This window comes from Lygodium microphyllum, chromosome 21, assembly GCF_053477565.2.
Source record: "Lygodium microphyllum isolate KBCC chromosome 21, Lygodium_microphyllum_v1.1.10, whole genome shotgun sequence".
Lineage (NCBI taxonomy): Eukaryota > Viridiplantae > Streptophyta > Polypodiopsida > Schizaeales > Lygodiaceae > Lygodium > Lygodium microphyllum.
The window spans coordinates 79443912-79462140 of record NC_141155.1 but is presented as its reverse complement, the minus strand read 5'-3'; positions in this window follow the sequence as shown (position 1 = coordinate 79462140).

Genomic DNA, 18229 nt, shown 5'->3' with positions numbered 1-18229 from the left:
ATGAGTTGTGGCCAAGAAAATGAGTTCTTTATGGAGGGTATCTTGCTAATCTAGCTATCTAGAAGCTTTCAATATGTAATCCAATCCTGGCGATTTGATATTTTTGGTCAAGAAAGGCTACCAAAGATGCCATGATTGATTTGCTTGGCTTTTGGGTGATCTTGCTTCAATTTAGGCCTCTTATCAAGCTGAGTAAAAGGGGGAGATTATTGGAGTCTTACACTGAGATTGAAGAGAATAATTTAGGACTTTTTTTCTTGATTTGGTTTTTCCAAATTGCGATGAAAGAGAAAGATGGTGTTATTGATGATGAAAAAGGAGGGGAGGGAGCGGCAAAAATTCGACGTCTTCTCCTTCTTAAGGTTTTATTTTTTGAAAGATTAAATATTTTTTTACTTCCTTATTCTCCATAAGTCAGGTCTTGACTCACTCAAGTTGTAAATGTGTTTCGTCAATTTTTAACTTATGAGCCATAAGTGCCATACATATAGCAGTTCTCATGTGGAGATGTTCGCAGCTGTATTGGTCCCAGAAGGTGCCAGGGTACAAGATACGGATTATTTTATTCAAGATCCCACTTTCAAATAGTCTAAACTCTCCAAATCATAATTACAAGAAGTTGAGAAAGTCAAAAACATCACATCCTCTTTCCCTTAGAGGAATTGAGATGTCCTCAGCTTGAATGAAATTGGTATATTGATTACATAGTGATTTTTTGTCAACCCAAGTGGCATCCTCTTCAGGATGGTCTTTCCATTGGATGAGATACTCCTTGAGGATTTTAATTCTTAGAGCCTTCTCTTACATGTTAATTATCTTATCTGGTTGAAGTTTGAGGACTCCTTGACTTGGCATCACAATGGGTCGTTAAGTACATGATCAGGGTTGGGAACATAGGCTTTCAATATACTAACATGGAATACATTATGCACTTTCAAGTTGTCATGGAGTTGCAACTTATAAGCATTAAGTCCTAGACATTTGAGAACCTTATATGGCCCATAATATCCAAAACTTAGCTTCTTGAATTCTCCTAGAGATAATAAAATATTCTTTGGGTGTGAACTTGAATAAAAACCATGTCTCCTTCTTTGAAAATGCATTCTTGTCTTCGTTGATCAGTATGCACCTTCTGTTGATCCTTAGCAGCTTGAATGCCTTGTAGCCTTTATGTTGATCCATTTCTTCTAGCATTTGCTTAGATGCTTCTACCCATAGGATAGAATCCAAAAAAATTAGTGGCATAAGACAACCTTGTCCATACAATGCCTCAAAAGGAGTCATTTGAATACTTTGATGGTACGATGAATTGTAAGCAAATTCAATTAAGGGTAGGTATTGGATCCACTACTTAGGCTCCCTATTACAATAAGCTCTAAGTATATCCTCAATAACTTGATTGACCCACTCTATTAGACCATTTGTTTGGGAATGGTAAGTAGTATTGAAATAGAGCTAGGTTCCTAGAGCTTCAAACAAACTCTTCCAAAAGTTTGATGTGAAGAGAGAATCATGGTCATAGATGATTCTTTGGGGTACTTCATGTGATCTAAAATTTTCCTTAATGAAAATTTTGGTGATATCGGAAGTCTTGTAATTGGTTTTTACAGGAATAAGATGAGCTTTTATTAGCATATTAATGACTACCATAATTGAGTCATATCCTCCTTGTATTGGGGGTAATTCAACTATGGAGTCCATGCTAATATATTCCCATTTCATTTGAGGGATGTCAAGTGGCTGGAGCTTGCCTGGCAACTTGACACATTTAGCTTTAATTCATTGGTAGTTTAGGCATTTAGTAACATACTTAAGTATGTCACCTTGAGTCTCTCCAATTAGAAGCTTTTTATAACTACATTAAGAGTCTTAGCATATCCAAGATGACCCAAAAATGGAGAATCGTGAGCTTCCCAGAGTATTTTGTTTTTGAGTTCGTGACTTGCAAGAATACATAGTCTTGTCTTGAAATAGATAAGCTCCTCATTTATGGTAAAATCCTGATACTTAGGCTTGATTTTTGGACTTGTATCATTAATGGGGATTTCTCTTAGTATTCTTTGATAGCTTGGATCCTTTACTGCTTCTTCTTTGGCCATTTCTATGATAGGGTTACTTGGTGCACAGATCCAATGTCGTATGCGTGCGTAGTGAGTGACGGAAGGTCCCCAAGAACAAAAGAACTCTACTTTTGCACAAAAAACAAGAGAGAAGACTTGCATGACATGAAGCAAAAGACTAATTGGGTACAATGTCCCCCCATGCCTTGTGTGAGCGCTCCACAAAGCATGTATTTGATATATTATTCATCTCCAAGCTCAAAAAATAGCCCAATTTACAACTAGCATGCTTTAGCATTTGTGTTTGCTTTTTTCCCACTAAAGAATTAAAGCTATTGGGCACCCAAAGAGTTGGGCGGTGTCCAAATACAATTGTCCAATAACAAATATTTAAATCATGCGTCCATGTACATAGAAAATAATAAATAAATGTCAAGTGCTTTAATAAATAAGCACGTCAAAATAAATATTGGCGCCACGCATAAGATGCGCGCCCATCAAAAATGATAATTTCTTCTAAATAACTTGAATACATGCTATCGCTCAATGCTTCCCAACGCCACCGATGCTTGCTCTACACATCAAATGAAGCATTCACAATTGTTAGAAAATAATAAAATTAAATTGACAAAAGTGAATACCTAGCAATCTTCAGCTACAAAATAAATAAATTGGTTAGAACTCAATCCTAACCTTAATTTATTACGAGTACGCACTCTATACTCATAAATGTTTATTAATTTAAATATGTATTTTGTGGAATCACCCACTTGCACATTAAATTAACAAGATGCCCGAAAAGGACAGGCGTCCCCATCAACTTTTTGCACAAGGAATACACCTTGTGTATGAGCCCCGATAATAAAGAAAATTTTACAGAATCCACCGCAAAACCTCACGGAATCCATCATGGAATATGCCTCCTGGCATCATACCCCCGGGGTGGGATAGCAATTGTCCTCAATTGCTATTAGCTCAATGTGGAGCCAATAGTGAGGGGTAAGCACTTAGGTCTCGAGCGTGCATCCATTAGACCTCTTCAACATGATGATTTTTAAACTTAACCAGATATCTAGAATATCTACGGCCAGTTCTAGTGGTCATAAAGTCAGTATCTAGAATAGTTTCACGCTCAAGGATTTCAATTTCTTCTTCTAGCAAAGAAGGGTTTCCATAGACAGGGCGTACAGGTAATTGGCCTCTAAAAGGTTGTAATAAACTGATATGAAAAGTGTTGTGGATTTTCCAGTGTTGTGGTAATTCTAGTTTAAATGCATTGTCATTGATTTTGTGAATGATCTTGAAAGGTCCATAAAATCTAGGTGCTAACTTTACAACAGGGTGTTTGTCAACACTTTGTAATCTTCACTTTTCAATTCATAACCAAACATAGTCATCAACTTTGAAACTCATAGATTTTATTTTCTTGTTGGCTTGTTTTGTATATGATTACTGGGCTTTGGCAATCGTATCTTTAACTTCATCAAAAATAGTAGCATGCATGTTAGCAAATCATCAGCAGCTTGAACTTTGTTTGACAATGATGTAACAGGTGTAGGCAATATATATCCATAAATAATTTCAAATGGTGCTTTCTGTGTAGCTGTATGTGGCGTGTTATTGTATGCAAATTGAAGTAAATGTAAATGTGTATCCCATGTTTGTGGTTTTGAAATTGTGTATGCACGCAAAAGATCTAAAATGGTACTATTAGTAGCTTTTGTTTGCCCATTTGTTTCAGGATGAAATGCAGATGAAAAATCAATCTTTGTTCCTAAATTAGCAAACAAAGTAATCCAAAAATTATTGTAGAATCTAGAATCATGATCAGAAATAATAACTTTTGGAAAACCATGATTAGTGAAAACAGTTTTCAACAATAATTGAGCAGCTTGGGATGCAGTTAAAGTTTTCTTGCATGGAATGAAATATGCTTGTTTGCTGCATCTATTGACAATAGTCCAAATCATGTCATGATTAGCTTTAGTGTTAGGCAAACCAGTGATAAAATCCATTGAGATCTGTTCCCATGGTCGTTCTGGAATTGGTAAAGGCATTAATAAACCATATTGTTTACCATGGTGTCGTTCAACTCTTTGGCAAATTAAGCATTCAGATACAAAGTTAGATACATCAGATTCCATGTGTGGCCAATAAAAATCTTCAATTAGTGCATGCAAAGTAGAAATAATTCCTCTATGGCCTTGGTATGGGAGACAATGAATTTCATGCAAAACAAATGATCGAAATGGAACAGTTACACATAATCTTTTTTCATAAAAAATAAATCCATTAGTGTAAGACAATGAATCAATGGGAATCCAATATTTGCAACTAATTTATTCCAATCAGCTTGAAAAGTAGGGTCTTGGTCATAAGTATCTTTCACAGGGAGAAGAGAGTCAAAAGATATCACAGAGATATTATGAATAGTCGGTCTTCTACTTAAAGCATCGGCAACAACATTCTCTTTTCCAGGTTGATATTGTATGAGTGGATGAAAACTTTGAATAAAAGCAACCCATTTAATGTGTCAGTCAGATATTTGTGATTGACTAAGGAGATGTTTAATGCTTTGTTGGTCTTTTTTTATCATGAATTCAGATCCCATTAAATAGTGTTTCCATTGACATAAAGCTTGTTCTACAGCTAGCAATTCGTTATCATAGGTAGAATACTTAAGTTTAGAGGGTTTAAGCTTGCAGCTAGAGTAGGTTATGGGATGAGAATCTTGCATAAGGACTGCTCCTATTCCAGATCCACTAGCATCAGTGACTACTAGGAAAAATGGTCTATTGAATTTAGGTAATTGTAATACAAGAACTTGAGTTAAAGCATGTTTCAATAAATCAAATGACTTTTGTTGATTGTCGGACCAATGATACACAATACCTTTCTTTAATAGTTTTGTCAAAGGTAATGCAAGCAATGAAAAATTTCTCACAAATTTTCTGTAAAAGCTAGCAAGACCTAAGAAAGAAAATAATTCGTGCACATTTTAAGGTATCGGCCACTTCAAATTTGCTTCTATCTTTTTAGGGTCAACTTTAGTACCTTCAGATGAAATAATATGTCCTAGGTATTCAATTTGTATTTGAAAAAATTCACTCTTTTTTGTATTAGCATATAATTGATTCTCTTTCAATAATTTGAAAACCAAAGATAAATGTTCATAATGCTCATTCTCATTCTTACTGAAAACCAATATGTCATCAAAGAAAACAATGGCACAATGCTGATGCTTCAAAAATATGCGATTCATCATTCGAGTGAATGTGGCTGGTGCATTAGTTAAACCAAAAGGCATAACAAGGAATTCATAGTGTCCAAATTGTGTTCTAAATGTAGTTTTGAATATATCAGATGTGTCCAATCTTACTTGATAATATCCAGATTTAAGATCTATCCTGCTAAATATTGCAGATCCTTGTAGCTTGTCCATAAGATCATCTACCCCAGGAATCGGATATCTATTCTTAACAATGATCTTATTTAGGGCACGATAATCAATGCACATGTGATAGGTATTGTTTTTCTTCTTTATTAATAGTACAGGTGCACCAAATGGAGAACTACTAGGTCTAATGAGTCCTCAGGTTAACAATTCTTCAATTTGGGCTTGAATTTCTTTTTGTTCAATTTGGTTATGTCTATATGGTGCTTTACACAGTGGTTGTGATCCAGGAATTAGGTCTATTTTGTGATCTTTGGGACGTATAGGTGGTAAGCCAGGTGGTAAGTCAGTAGCAAAACAATCTTGAAATTGTGAAAGAAATTGTGCGTGCTTAGGATGCATTTGATTTTCTTTAGCTTCAATCTCATTCACCCATATTAAATAGGATTGACTACCTTTTTGTAATGCACGTTTAGCCTGAGTATGACTAAGCAATGGGAAATTATCGAAAGTGCACATACCATGCAATGTGATTTGTTTCCCATTAGAATGAATCTTCATTGAATGCGTGGAATAATCTATATCAGGATTGTACTGATGACGCCAAGGCATTCCTAAGATGATGCCACTAGATTTCAAAGGCACAACTAAGAAATTTCTATGTTCAGCATAATCACCAATTTTGATTTCTAAGTCATGCACTTCTTGTGTTCCATTGTATCTAGTGCCTAAGAATGTAGCCTTGATGCGATAATGTGTAGAAACAGTATGTAAATTCAATTCTTTGACTAATTTTGCAGAAATAAAGTCATGTGTGCTCCCATCATCATGTAAAACAATCTTTTCTTTACCATGCACAAGACATTTCATCATTAATAAAGAATGGGGATTTGGCATACCTGGTAAAGTATCTGAAGTAGTACCAATATCGTCATCGTCTTCCGTGAAATCTGGCATTTCTTCATGTTCTTCATCTTCTGTCGCTCCCAAATAATTGATGTGTACAGTTGGCTTTTTGGATTGACAATTTGCTGCTAGGTGTCCAAGTTGATAACATTTGTAACAGACTATGGGTTTGGCTTTAGATACATTATTGGTAATAGCAGGAAGTTTAGGAATGTTGGGATTTGGCTAGAGAGATGGCTTGGGGTTTGGATTTGTGTTTGATGGTGGTAAAGCAGGTGGTCGTGTCCAAGATTTACGGAATGAAGATGCAAGGAAACGATTTTGATTGAATCTTCGAAAATTTGAATTGAATTGTTTTGAACCAAAGTTATCATTAGTTTGAAATTGTTGTGGTCGCTTCTCTCATCCTCGAATTTTGTCTTCAATGTCATGGGCCAAGGAAATTGCATCTTCGAGAGTCGTTGGATTGAACATGTTGACCTCTGCATAAAAATGTCCAAGTAAGCCATACATAAACTTGCGTTTATGGGTTGCCTCAAGTACATCTTTAAGCATTCATAGTTGTAATAAAGCATTCCAAAAATGCTCAGTATATTGTGAAATAGGCTCACAATCCCTCTGTTTTGCAGAAGATCCCATTGTTTGATTGCTTTTTCGTGGAATTGGGGTGGAAGGAAGTTCTGCAAAAATTTCTTTTGAAAATTCTCTCAAGTAGTAGGACAATCAATGCTCTTGCAGACAATAGTCCACCATAGGGATGCTTGGTCCACTAGATGATTAGTGACACACTTAATTTTGTGTTTCTCAGCATACTGTTCTTCATGGAAATAATCATCAAATTGACTGATAAAAGCAAGTACAGTCTTTTCATTACGTAACCCATTGAAAGTACGAAATTTAAAATTTCTTTTACTTATATTTATTTCTTTCCGAATAGATTGCACTTCAAGTGTTGCATCGATTGTACGTCATATAAGATCTTCAAATTGCAGTCCATCTTGGTCAACTGTAGATCGTTGCAGATTGGCCAATTGAGCTTGCAAAGTTTGACGTGCTCTTCGTTCCTCTTGAAGCTGCATCATAATCAAATCTAGTTTTTGCTCCATTATTGGTTTGGGTAGGTCACCTTCAGCCATAACATCTTCCATGGTTTGATCGGACATCCTGCAAAATTCCAAAAGACCTCACTCTCTCGAAATCTTGTTAGTGGGATGAGCGTAGCTCAAAGTCGGGTTTACAAGGCTTATTTCTCCTCTTTTTTTAAAAATGGATTTTTGTAGTATTTCTTCTTTGCGGATGCGAAATTTGATGTCACGGTCATCTTCCAAGAAGATAATCGTGCGTGCAGGCTGCGTGTTGCAAACTGTTTGCTGGAATTTGGCTCTGTTAGTCCACATGTGTGGACAAGGGCTTCGATGGAAGTAAAAACGTGTCCATGACTAACTATATACAAACAGTCGCTATGGGAGAGGTTGAATCTTGACCTTTGTGACTTAGTAGAGTTGGAACTTAATAAGATTAAAGCTTTAAGCTTTAACTAGTTATTTTTTTTTAAACGACGTGCAAGGAGGGCCGTTTACTAATGTCGCAGCCTGTCACGACATCCTCTTGCCACAAACAAATTTCAAGAGCTTTAAGCTCTTATAACCTTTTTAAGCTTATCTCTAACTTAAATAATGATAACCAACTTCTTCTTATCTCTGAATAGGTGACTTGATGTAGGAGCTTGTCTGCTAGTCCTCCATCGTCTAGAAGTGGTCTTTCGCGAACTGACAGCACAGCAGGGGGTTCTTCACTACCAAGAACACGCTGGTATTGACGGATTGCCACAAGATTGACTGTAGAGCTTGATCATTCCAGGAGCTCCACCTTTGAGTGAGATGGTAAGTGATTGGAAGCTCTCGATCTTAGCTTTGCTCTGATACGGGCACAGATCGGATGCTATATGCGTGTGTAGTGAGTGCCGGAAGGTCCCAAGAACAAAAGAACTCTACTTTTGCACAAAAAACAATAGAGAAGACTTGCACGACATGAAGCAAAAGACTAATTGGGTACAATCTCCCCCCATGTCTTGTGTGAGCGCTCCACAAAGCATGTACTTGATATATTATTCATCTCCAAGCTCAAAAAATAGCCCAATTTACAATTAGCACACTTTAGCATTTGTGTTTGCTTTTCTCCCACTAAAGAATTAAAGCTATTGGGCGCCCAAAGAGTCGGGCGGTGCCCAAATACAATGTCCAATAACAAATATTTAAATCGTGCGCCCATGCGCATACAAAATAATAAATAAATATAAAGCACTTCAATAAATAAGCACGTCAAAATAAATATTGGCGCCACGCCTAAGATGCGTGCCCATAAAAAATAATAATTTCTTTTAAATAACTTGAATACATGCTATCATCACCAGTGCTTTCCAATGCCACCGCTGCCTGCTCTACACATCAACTGAAGCATTCACAATTGTTAGAAAATACTAAAATTAAACCGACAAAAGTGAATACGTAGCAGTCTTCAGCTACAAAATAAATAAATTGGTTAGAACTCAATCCTAATCTTAATTTATTATGAGTGTGCACTCTAAACTCATAAACCTCTATTAATTTAAATATATATTTTGCGGAATCACCCGCTATGGAATCACCCACTTGCACATTAAATTAACAAGATGCCCGAAAAGGACAAGCGTCCCCATCGACTTTTCGCACAAGGAATCCACCTTGTGTATGAGCCCCAGCAATAAATAAAATTTTACGGAATCCACCGCAAAACCTCATGGAATCCACCGTGGAATATGCCTCCTGGCATCATTACTAGTAGGCATTGAAATCATTGTAGCAAGAGTTTCTATCCTAGAGGGTTCCTCTAGGATTAGAGTATTAAAAAATGATTTATGGCTTAAGACATCCACAAAGCACATTGTCCTTGCATGGTCTATACTTGATTTAAAAATCAAATTCATGTTGTCTACCAGTAGAATCTTGAACCATCGGTGTTGCCTCATGTTGAGTAGCTGAGTGAAAATCCACTTCAGTCTTTTGTGTGATCAGTGATAAGGAAAAATTGTTACCAAGTAGATAATGTCTCCATAATTTGATGGCATGAATAACAATAAGCAATTCTAGGTCATGTGTGACATAGTTCCTTTCATGGATCTTTAATTTCTTCAAAGCATAGGCTACTAGATGTCCTTATTACATAAGCAGGTCCAATGCAAGAGAGCTTGTGTTAGTTCTAACTTCAAACACCCTGCTTGAGTTGGACCGCTTTAAAATAGAGGCACTTTTACCAAACTATGCTTAAGCTTTTCACAGCTGGATTGTTCGGTAGACATCCATATGATGGAGAGCTTCTTGAGTAGGCCAATGAGAAGTGTGGCGATCAAGGCATAGTATTTAATGAAGAATCTATACCAACCCGTTAGCCCTAGAAAGCTTCACATTTCTTTGACCATTGTTGGGAGTGGCCAATCTTTTGACCTTGGCTATGGATCCACTGAAATGCCATCTACTAACACTATGAATAAGTTAGATATTCCACTTGCTTTTTGAAGAAAGCACATTTCTTCTTTATAGCATATAGCTTGTGAGTTCTCATTGTTTCAAGAACCATTCACAACTGTGGTTCATGGTCTTCTTCATTCTTGGAATATGTTAAGATATCATTGAAGAAGATAAGGACAAAATCATCAAGATAAGGTCTAAAAATGTCTTGCATTAACTTGTTGAAGGTGGTAGGAGCAATCATTAATCCAAATGACATCACAATAAATTCATAGTTACCATACCTTGTGTCAAAGGAAATCTCAGAGATGTCTTCCTCCTTGATTCTTATTTGATAGTAGCTTGATTTAAGCTCGATCTTTGAAGAGATCTTTGCTCCCTAGAGTCGATCAAGCAACTCATCTATCCTGGGGATTGGATATTTATTTTTCATCGTCACTTGATTCAATCCATTGCAATCAATACAAAGGCGAAGTGTTCCATCTTTCTTTTTTGAAATAGTAAGGGGCTCCCCATGGTGAATTACTTGGTTGGATGTATCCTTGGTCTAGTAGTTGTTTGAGTTCTTCTTTTAGCTCAATGGCTTCAAGAATTGACATCTAGTAGGGTTGCTTGGCTACATGAGCAAGGTCTGGAATGAGTTGGATCTCGTGATCTACTTCTCTTGTCGGTGGAAAACATCTACATAATCTATTAGCCAAGATGATTGGTCCTTGGCTTCACTATCCTGCTTGGCCTTGCTAACCTTAATTAGATAGACGAGTAACCTTTCTTCAGACCTTTTACTGATCTCATGAAGCTTTGGTCAGTTGAACCTTAGGTTTTCCTTCTTCTCCTTGAGTGGTTACTTGTTCTCCTTCTAATTTTTGAAATGTAATTTGACCCTTCCTATAATGAATATGGGTGTTGTTTGAAATTAACCAATCCATACCTTGTAGACATTTATAGGCTCCAAGGTTCATAATTCAGAAACTCATTTGGGAAGAATTTCCACCTAGACTAAATTCTACCTTGATAGTTTGCTTTGTTGAAAGAAATTCTTTACCATTTGCTAACTCCACAAGCAATCTAGGTGCAAGAGTAGTGTTTATGCCTAGCTTTTTTTCACATCTTGGTGATATGAAAAAGTGGGTACTTTCATAGTCAATTAAAATTAGGAAGGGTTTACCTTGATAGTTTGCTAGTGTCTGGAACACCAAGAATTGGCAATTTGGACCCTTATTATTGAGAGTGGCATGTACTCTTGCTCTCTCCATGTCAATTTTCATTGTAGGATATTTATCATCTCATTGGTCTCTTTCAGGGTACTGGACTCCAGTAACTTTGTGCCCTAGTAGCTTGGTTCTCCTCTTGAAATTTCCCTTCGTGGTTGTTTGGGTAGCCAAGCTTTGGGCACTGCCTCTTGAAGTGTCGCAGTTCCTTGCAATAAAAGCATCTCAGAGTCTCATTATCTTTTCATGTGGGTATAAAGTTTAACACTGCTTTTGACTTGGCTCTCTTTGTCCTATTTAGCTGATATTGTCCTTGGGATGTTTTTGCATATCCTTGGGAGTTGCTCTTATTTTGATGGTTTTTGTTCCAATTTTTTGTATTTCTTTCCTTTTGCTTCGTCTATTAAACTATTAGGTCTACTCGAATCAATGCATCCTATAAATTTGATGGTCGCATTGACTCAAGACGTGTATTCAGGGGCAGATTTAGACCATTGCAAAATTTGGATACTTGCTATGAAATATCCATCATAGTGTGTATTTTAGAAGTGTTACAAATTTGGAGTAGTAAGCTTCTAGGCTTAGGCTTAATTGCTTCAAGTTGAAAAACTCATTCATCTTCTAGGCTTGATACATGGGTGGAAGGTATCTCCCATGCACAACATCCTTAAGTTTGTCCCAGGTGATAGTAGTTTCAGACATTCCTTAGTCCTTGTACCACTGTTTCCACCAAAGATGGGTATCTCTTGTTAGTTTCAGTTTTGCGATCATTGCTTGATTTGAAGATGCATTTCTTGCAACAATGAAATAATCTTCCATAGATTCTATCGATGTTTCTGCCTCGGTTGGAGTATCCTTTCCCTTACCATCAAATTTTGGTGGCTTGTACTACTTGAGAAGAAATTTCTTCTCTTGAGCTTTTGTGATATTAAGGTTGAAGTAACATCCTAGGGATTTAAACAATTTTCTTGATGAATTTTAAAAAACATTCAAGAAAGATATTAACTTGCTTAATTTATCTTATTAATTTTTTGAAGGAAAGTATGTATTTTTCAATCTTCTTGATAATGATCAGGGTTTGTACATTAAAAATAGAGTTTTAATTTTAGCTAAAAATTATTTCTATCTCCTGACTTACCCGTGGGTCTCGGGTAACTCAACATATCTTACTGACTGGAGTTTCAATGTGTACATCCATATTTTGTATTTGAGATATAAATATCCTTCTTTGTAGTGTTTATGATGAGGATTAGTCCCTAGAATTACAATTCTATTTTATCATGATTAAACTTAGTGGGTCTTTTACTTACATAATGATTTCGATGATCTAGTTGATCATTAATATGAAGAATGCGATTCTGTTCAAAGTCATCAAAGAGAAATAGTTCAACAAGCTTTGAGCTCTCCTTCTATTAGATTCTCCTAAGGTTGATCTTTGACATAGTGGGGCGATTAACCTCACTGTATCAATTTGCCCCATATTTCCCCTAAGGCCATTCTGGGTAGGAGGGATAAAGACCATACATTCACTATAAGATAGCTTTAGAATTATTTCGCCATTCATAATCCAACAAATGCATGGTGGATATATACATGACCTGGAATGCAAGGAATTTCTTCCAATTGCATTACCTTGAAATAATTTGCTATTAGTTTATATTGACCCTATTCCCACTAGTGTTTAACCAATCTAGACTTCTTAAAATTTTGAAAATTTTCAACAAAGCAGATAGTATTTTTCCATTGCTCTCGACTACTATGGTGGCAACCAATTTTTATATTACAACAAATGGGAAAATCTAATTCCTTACGTCAATAGGAAGGCAATACATTATTCGAGTAGCTCAGAGGCTATATTATTCTTGAAAGAGGATTCCCTATTACAATCTAGGCATGGCAGTGTGATACATCCATTAAATAGTAATTAGGGTTCTGGGAATGGATATACAAAAATCTATATTTTAGGGAAAGATTAGGTAATTCATCTTTTTTGTAGTTGTGATGACTCAAGAGACCTACAACCATTATTCAGTCAACTAGTATAATGTTTGTGACCTCCTCATAGATGTACCGATTTAATTTGACTTGTTGCCCTCTACTGAACATGTTCAAATTTACTCTAGCCTCATAGAATAGATAAATTTTGGCAACCTTAAGGGTTTCCATCCATTTCAACCTCTTTAAATTGTACTGGAGGTAAGCAAGACGGTTTGCGCCAATGTAACACTACCCTCTGCTTGACATCCATTGCTTTTCACAATACAAGGGCAAAGGATTGTATATTTGGTCTAGTATTCCCATCATTTGGTTTCTCCAGCTGAAAGAAGATGAGTGCATGGCTGACATAAACATGACTCCAAGGTTTTTCATTTTGTTGGAAATCAGGAATATATATTAACAAAGAGAAGAATTCAAAACTTAAGAAAAGGATATCTTATACTATGATTACAAATACCAATTGTGACGTGCTTGCTTGAAATGCTTCCTCATTGGCATGTTCTTAGTAGCCCATCAGAAGATACCCTAGACAACACTGCCTGAGGCTCTAAGGAATACCTCAGAGTTTGCTATGTAGGCTCACTTGAGTCTATCTTGCAGTGGAAGTTTCGAGCCATTCCTACGAGGGGACTGACCTGAGTTTTTGATTCCTATTATTGGCCAAATTTCCTATTAGTGAGCTAGCGTCAGTAATTTGAGTTCCTACTTCTTACATGATTACTCAAACTAGAGCACACCTGCATTGCACTTGGTTACTCAAACTAGAGCACACCTACATTGCACTTGGTTCAAATAGAATGGGAGACGACTTACTACACAGAACCTTAACTAGTCATAGTTTTAATTGTGTTAAGTCTTGTGACTAATTCTTGTCCTCCAAAGGGAGTACAATCGTCGACGCTTCTTCCCATAAGGCAAAATCCCATTCCCGTCCCCTAAAATGATGCAAGTCAGGTTTTCCTAATATCTAGTGGCCATTTGTTTACCTATCTATGAACATAAACTTTCCTTTGAGAAAAGCTCTTAGCTTACCGAGACCACCCAGTTGGACCCGTCGAGAATCCATCCACTTGCTTCCCTTGATAAAGAAATTACCTACCACTTTAGGTTTGATATATAAAAACAACTTCTTTGATTATCTCCCTCATAGATTCATTACATGTCTTTATTTCACGATACAAAAACAGTGTAAAGCAATTCTCTCTTAATAGTTCCTTTAATAAAAATATATTTTTACAATGTTTTCTATTCTGGCTGGATGCAATATCAATCTAAATGTATTATTCCTACTGAGCTCAGTCCCTCAACTAGTATCAGGACTTCCATAATACTATCTTAATTTGAAGGGTAATTGACAGTTCGTAAGAGCTCAAGGAGTTTATGATGAGAGCCCCCTGGTATCCTTATCTCCTCCTACTAACTAGAATTCCCTATGACAAGACCTTTCCTGTCATGATGATCAGTCCATACTCACTAACACAAAAACAAAACCCCTTGGAGTAGGTTTTATTCACTTTGACCTTGGGGAGGTGTAGCACCATTAGAGAACGCTGCCTCAGTCGCTATTCTATGCCCATCAGAATATTACCTCAGTTCGAAAATCTGTACCTGATTATCTGCCTTTTATCATGATAATTTAAGAAAGATAAGAATCTAATTTACAACCACAAATATCTTACTTTAAATGTATTCCAAGATAAATCCCTTTTCTAGAATAACAATGTCAGAGCTAAACTTAGCATAAGTGGCAATATCTTCCAATAATCCACTTTGATTACTCTTCCACTCGGGATACAACCCAAGATAAGTTTTAACAACTTTTTTTTCCCCAAAAATTTCATATTTGAGAGAAAACTCCTATGATGATCTTTTTCCTTTTCTTAACAAAATTCTGTAGCTCCTTGTTTAGCAATAATTTACTAGTTTCAAAATTCTTGGATATTTTATTATGAAAAGTATTCTAACAAATTTATCTCAATATTTTTCAGAGAACTAGCATTCATATTTATCAATCAGGAGTTCCATCAATTCAATACAAATTGGATTCAAAATTTTAACTCCTTAAAATATTCATTATTACAAACATCATAGTCCCTAAATCTAAATCTTGGAAAAAAAATCCTAATATTTTGATGTAGTAAAATCATAAATTCTTTATTTTCCTTGCATCCTATTCCTAGTACATCTCGTGTAACCCCAAATTGAGCCTTTGAATTTGCAATTAATATTTTTCTCTAGGATTTTCTATGCATGAGATTATATGGGAAAATCCTACTCTTACGGATGTAACTTTTTTTTGTTACCATCCCATGGAATGATGATCTATTTGCCATCCTTAATATTTAAAATAATAATAAAATATGGCACACGGGGAAAAATGACGAGGGCTTGGTTGATGTTGGTATTTGTAGTTTTGTTTGTAATTCCTATACTTGCCATTCAATTTTATAGTGGTCGTACTTGCAACATTATTAGCAGCTCTTGCTTTTGCAGCCTTCATAATTTTCTTCTTCATGGCTATGGTATTTGATCATGAAATTGTAGAGAAGACTTCGATCATGGGGCTTTGGGTCATCTCGATTTGATCGATGGGGATTGGGATAATTAGGAATTGAGAAGAAATCGAGTAGAGTCTCGATTCTACAAGGGGGTAAAGGTAAAAGATATGGGATTCGATTATGAAAGTTGGCGGACTATCTCCCTTGTCTTTGTAATAGGAATTATCCCTCTTGCTCTTCTCTTTCCTTTCTCTCTTACTCTTCTCTCTTGATTCAAAAAGAGTCTCCTCTTTGATTCATCTTATGTCCCCTACGGCTACTCATGCCCCATATTTATAATCAAATTGAAGGGAGGGGGTTTCATGAGTTGTGGCCAAAAGAGAACTTATTTAGGGACGGTATCTTACCAATCCAACTATTTTTAAGATTTCAAGATGCAATCTAATGCTAGTGATCTGATCTTTGAGGTCCAAAGAGGCCGTGATTCACCTAACTTTCAGGTGATCTTGCTTCAGTCTAGGCCTCTTGTCAAGCTGAGTAAAAGGGGGAGATTGCTAGAGTCTTACACTAAGATTGAAGAGGAGAATTTAGGCTTTTTTTTTCCTGATTTTATTTTTCCAAATTGGAAAGAGAGAGGAAGATAGTTCTCTTGATGACGAAACATGAGGGGAGGGGGTGGCACCGATTTGATGTATTCTTCTCCTTCTCAAGCTTTTCTTTTTTTAAAGCTTGAACCTTTTTTTTTCTTAGTCTCCACAAGTCAAGTGTTGACTTTCTCAAGTTTTAAAAATATTTGGTCAATTTTGAACTTATGATCCATAACCACTATGCACATGATAATTCTCGTGTGGAGATGTTTGCAGCTGTATTGGTCCTAGAAGGTGTTGAGTATGAGATATGGATTATTTTATTTGAGATCTAGATTTTTAATAGTCTAAACTCTCCAAATCTTAATTATGGGAAGTCAAGAAAGTCAAAAACATCACACTCTTGCTCTTCCCACAAAGTGCATGTGGGTTTCAATGTAACTTGTATGTTTTCTTGGACAAGGATAACACATGAATATTTGGCTCCATTAGTTCCTTGATTTCAACTATGTTGGCTTCGAGGATGGATGTTAGGCCTTGTCCTTACCTTTTGTAGGCATCATATGCCTAAGCTTTTGGATAGTCTAATCTCCAATGTTCTCCCTACATATAAAAGAAACAATTTAGGAAATGGCTGGAAATTTCCTCGGCCTCTTCCTCCTCTACTATGCATACCACAACAACCACTGGGTTGTTGATACTCTTGATTTGTGTAAGTTGCTGCAGGTGTAAGAGCTTGGTTGCCCAGAATGGTGGTCCATTGGCTAGATGGGGAAGCTTTGATACCTTGCCATCCTCTTAGGTGGGCTATTTGGCACCTGCCATTGTATCAACAATGGTGAGTGTTATGAGTGGCCATGTTACAAATACTACAATATCTCTAATTTAGATTGCATTCAACTTGAATGTGGACAAAGTTATTGCATTGTGTGCATTACAGATTTTTGACGTTATTTTTTCAAGTATTCTCTAAGTTTTTATTGCCCTTTTCCTTCTTCTTACTCTTGATGGGATTTTTTGACTCCTCCTCCTTTGAGTCAATTTTCTCATTGCTAGATTCTGCCTCTAGATTGGAATCAGAATTGGAATCACTAGTATCATCACTTTGGTTCTTTTGGGCTGAATTAGTGGATTTTTTTCCTTTTTCTGACTCTTTCTTCCATAAAAATTGTTCTAATCTAAGGGCTTTCTTGTAAACTAGGTCTATATTATTACCAGACAAGTCATTGGAAGCAAACACTTTCCGAATTGGCTTATTAAAGCCTAGGACATACAAGGTATTTAGCCCCTCATCATCTTTGGGTTGGGCATTTGAATCAATTCTATTGTTGGGGATGATGAACATGGTTGTATATGCTTGGATAGATCTATCTCTAGACTTAATATTGTGGATCTTTTCCAACTTTTGTGCATCTATTTGGCCAGTTGAAATCGAATACATCATTCTGGGTTGGTCATCCATGCTCTACCACTAGCTAGGTCGTAGCCAGTTGAAATCGAATACATCATTCTGGGTTGGCCATCCATGCTCTACCACTAGCCAGGTCGTAGCCTTTTTCCACATCAAAGATTCGAATACGCCAACTTTGTGACACTCATTGACATGATTAGGGAATTTGAATGTGTAAGCAACATTAAACTGTCAGTTGAAGGCATCTGGATCCACATTGGAAGATCTAGAGAACTTGGAAAATGAAATGTTGGGTGGATGGGCCATTAGAATAACAAGTGAAGATGGAAGAGGGAGTAGTGGTGGGATAGCAACCAAATGAACATAAGCTAATAAATGACTCATTAGGTTTAGTGGAGTAGTGGAAGAAATTGAGAAAATTACAGATACACTACTAGTCTAGGGAGTGGAATGCAAATGGTACTTTCACAATTGTGGAGAGGGTTGTTGCACTTGGAATGCATCATCGTTGAGGATAAGAGTCTCAGGAGATGATACTATTTGACATGGACTTCCTTGCTTGGCCTAGAGCTACACAATTTCATTGATCTAACCTTTCAAATGCATATCCAGCTTAGCACACATAGGAGCAATGATTGTGGTTGCCATGTGTAATTGG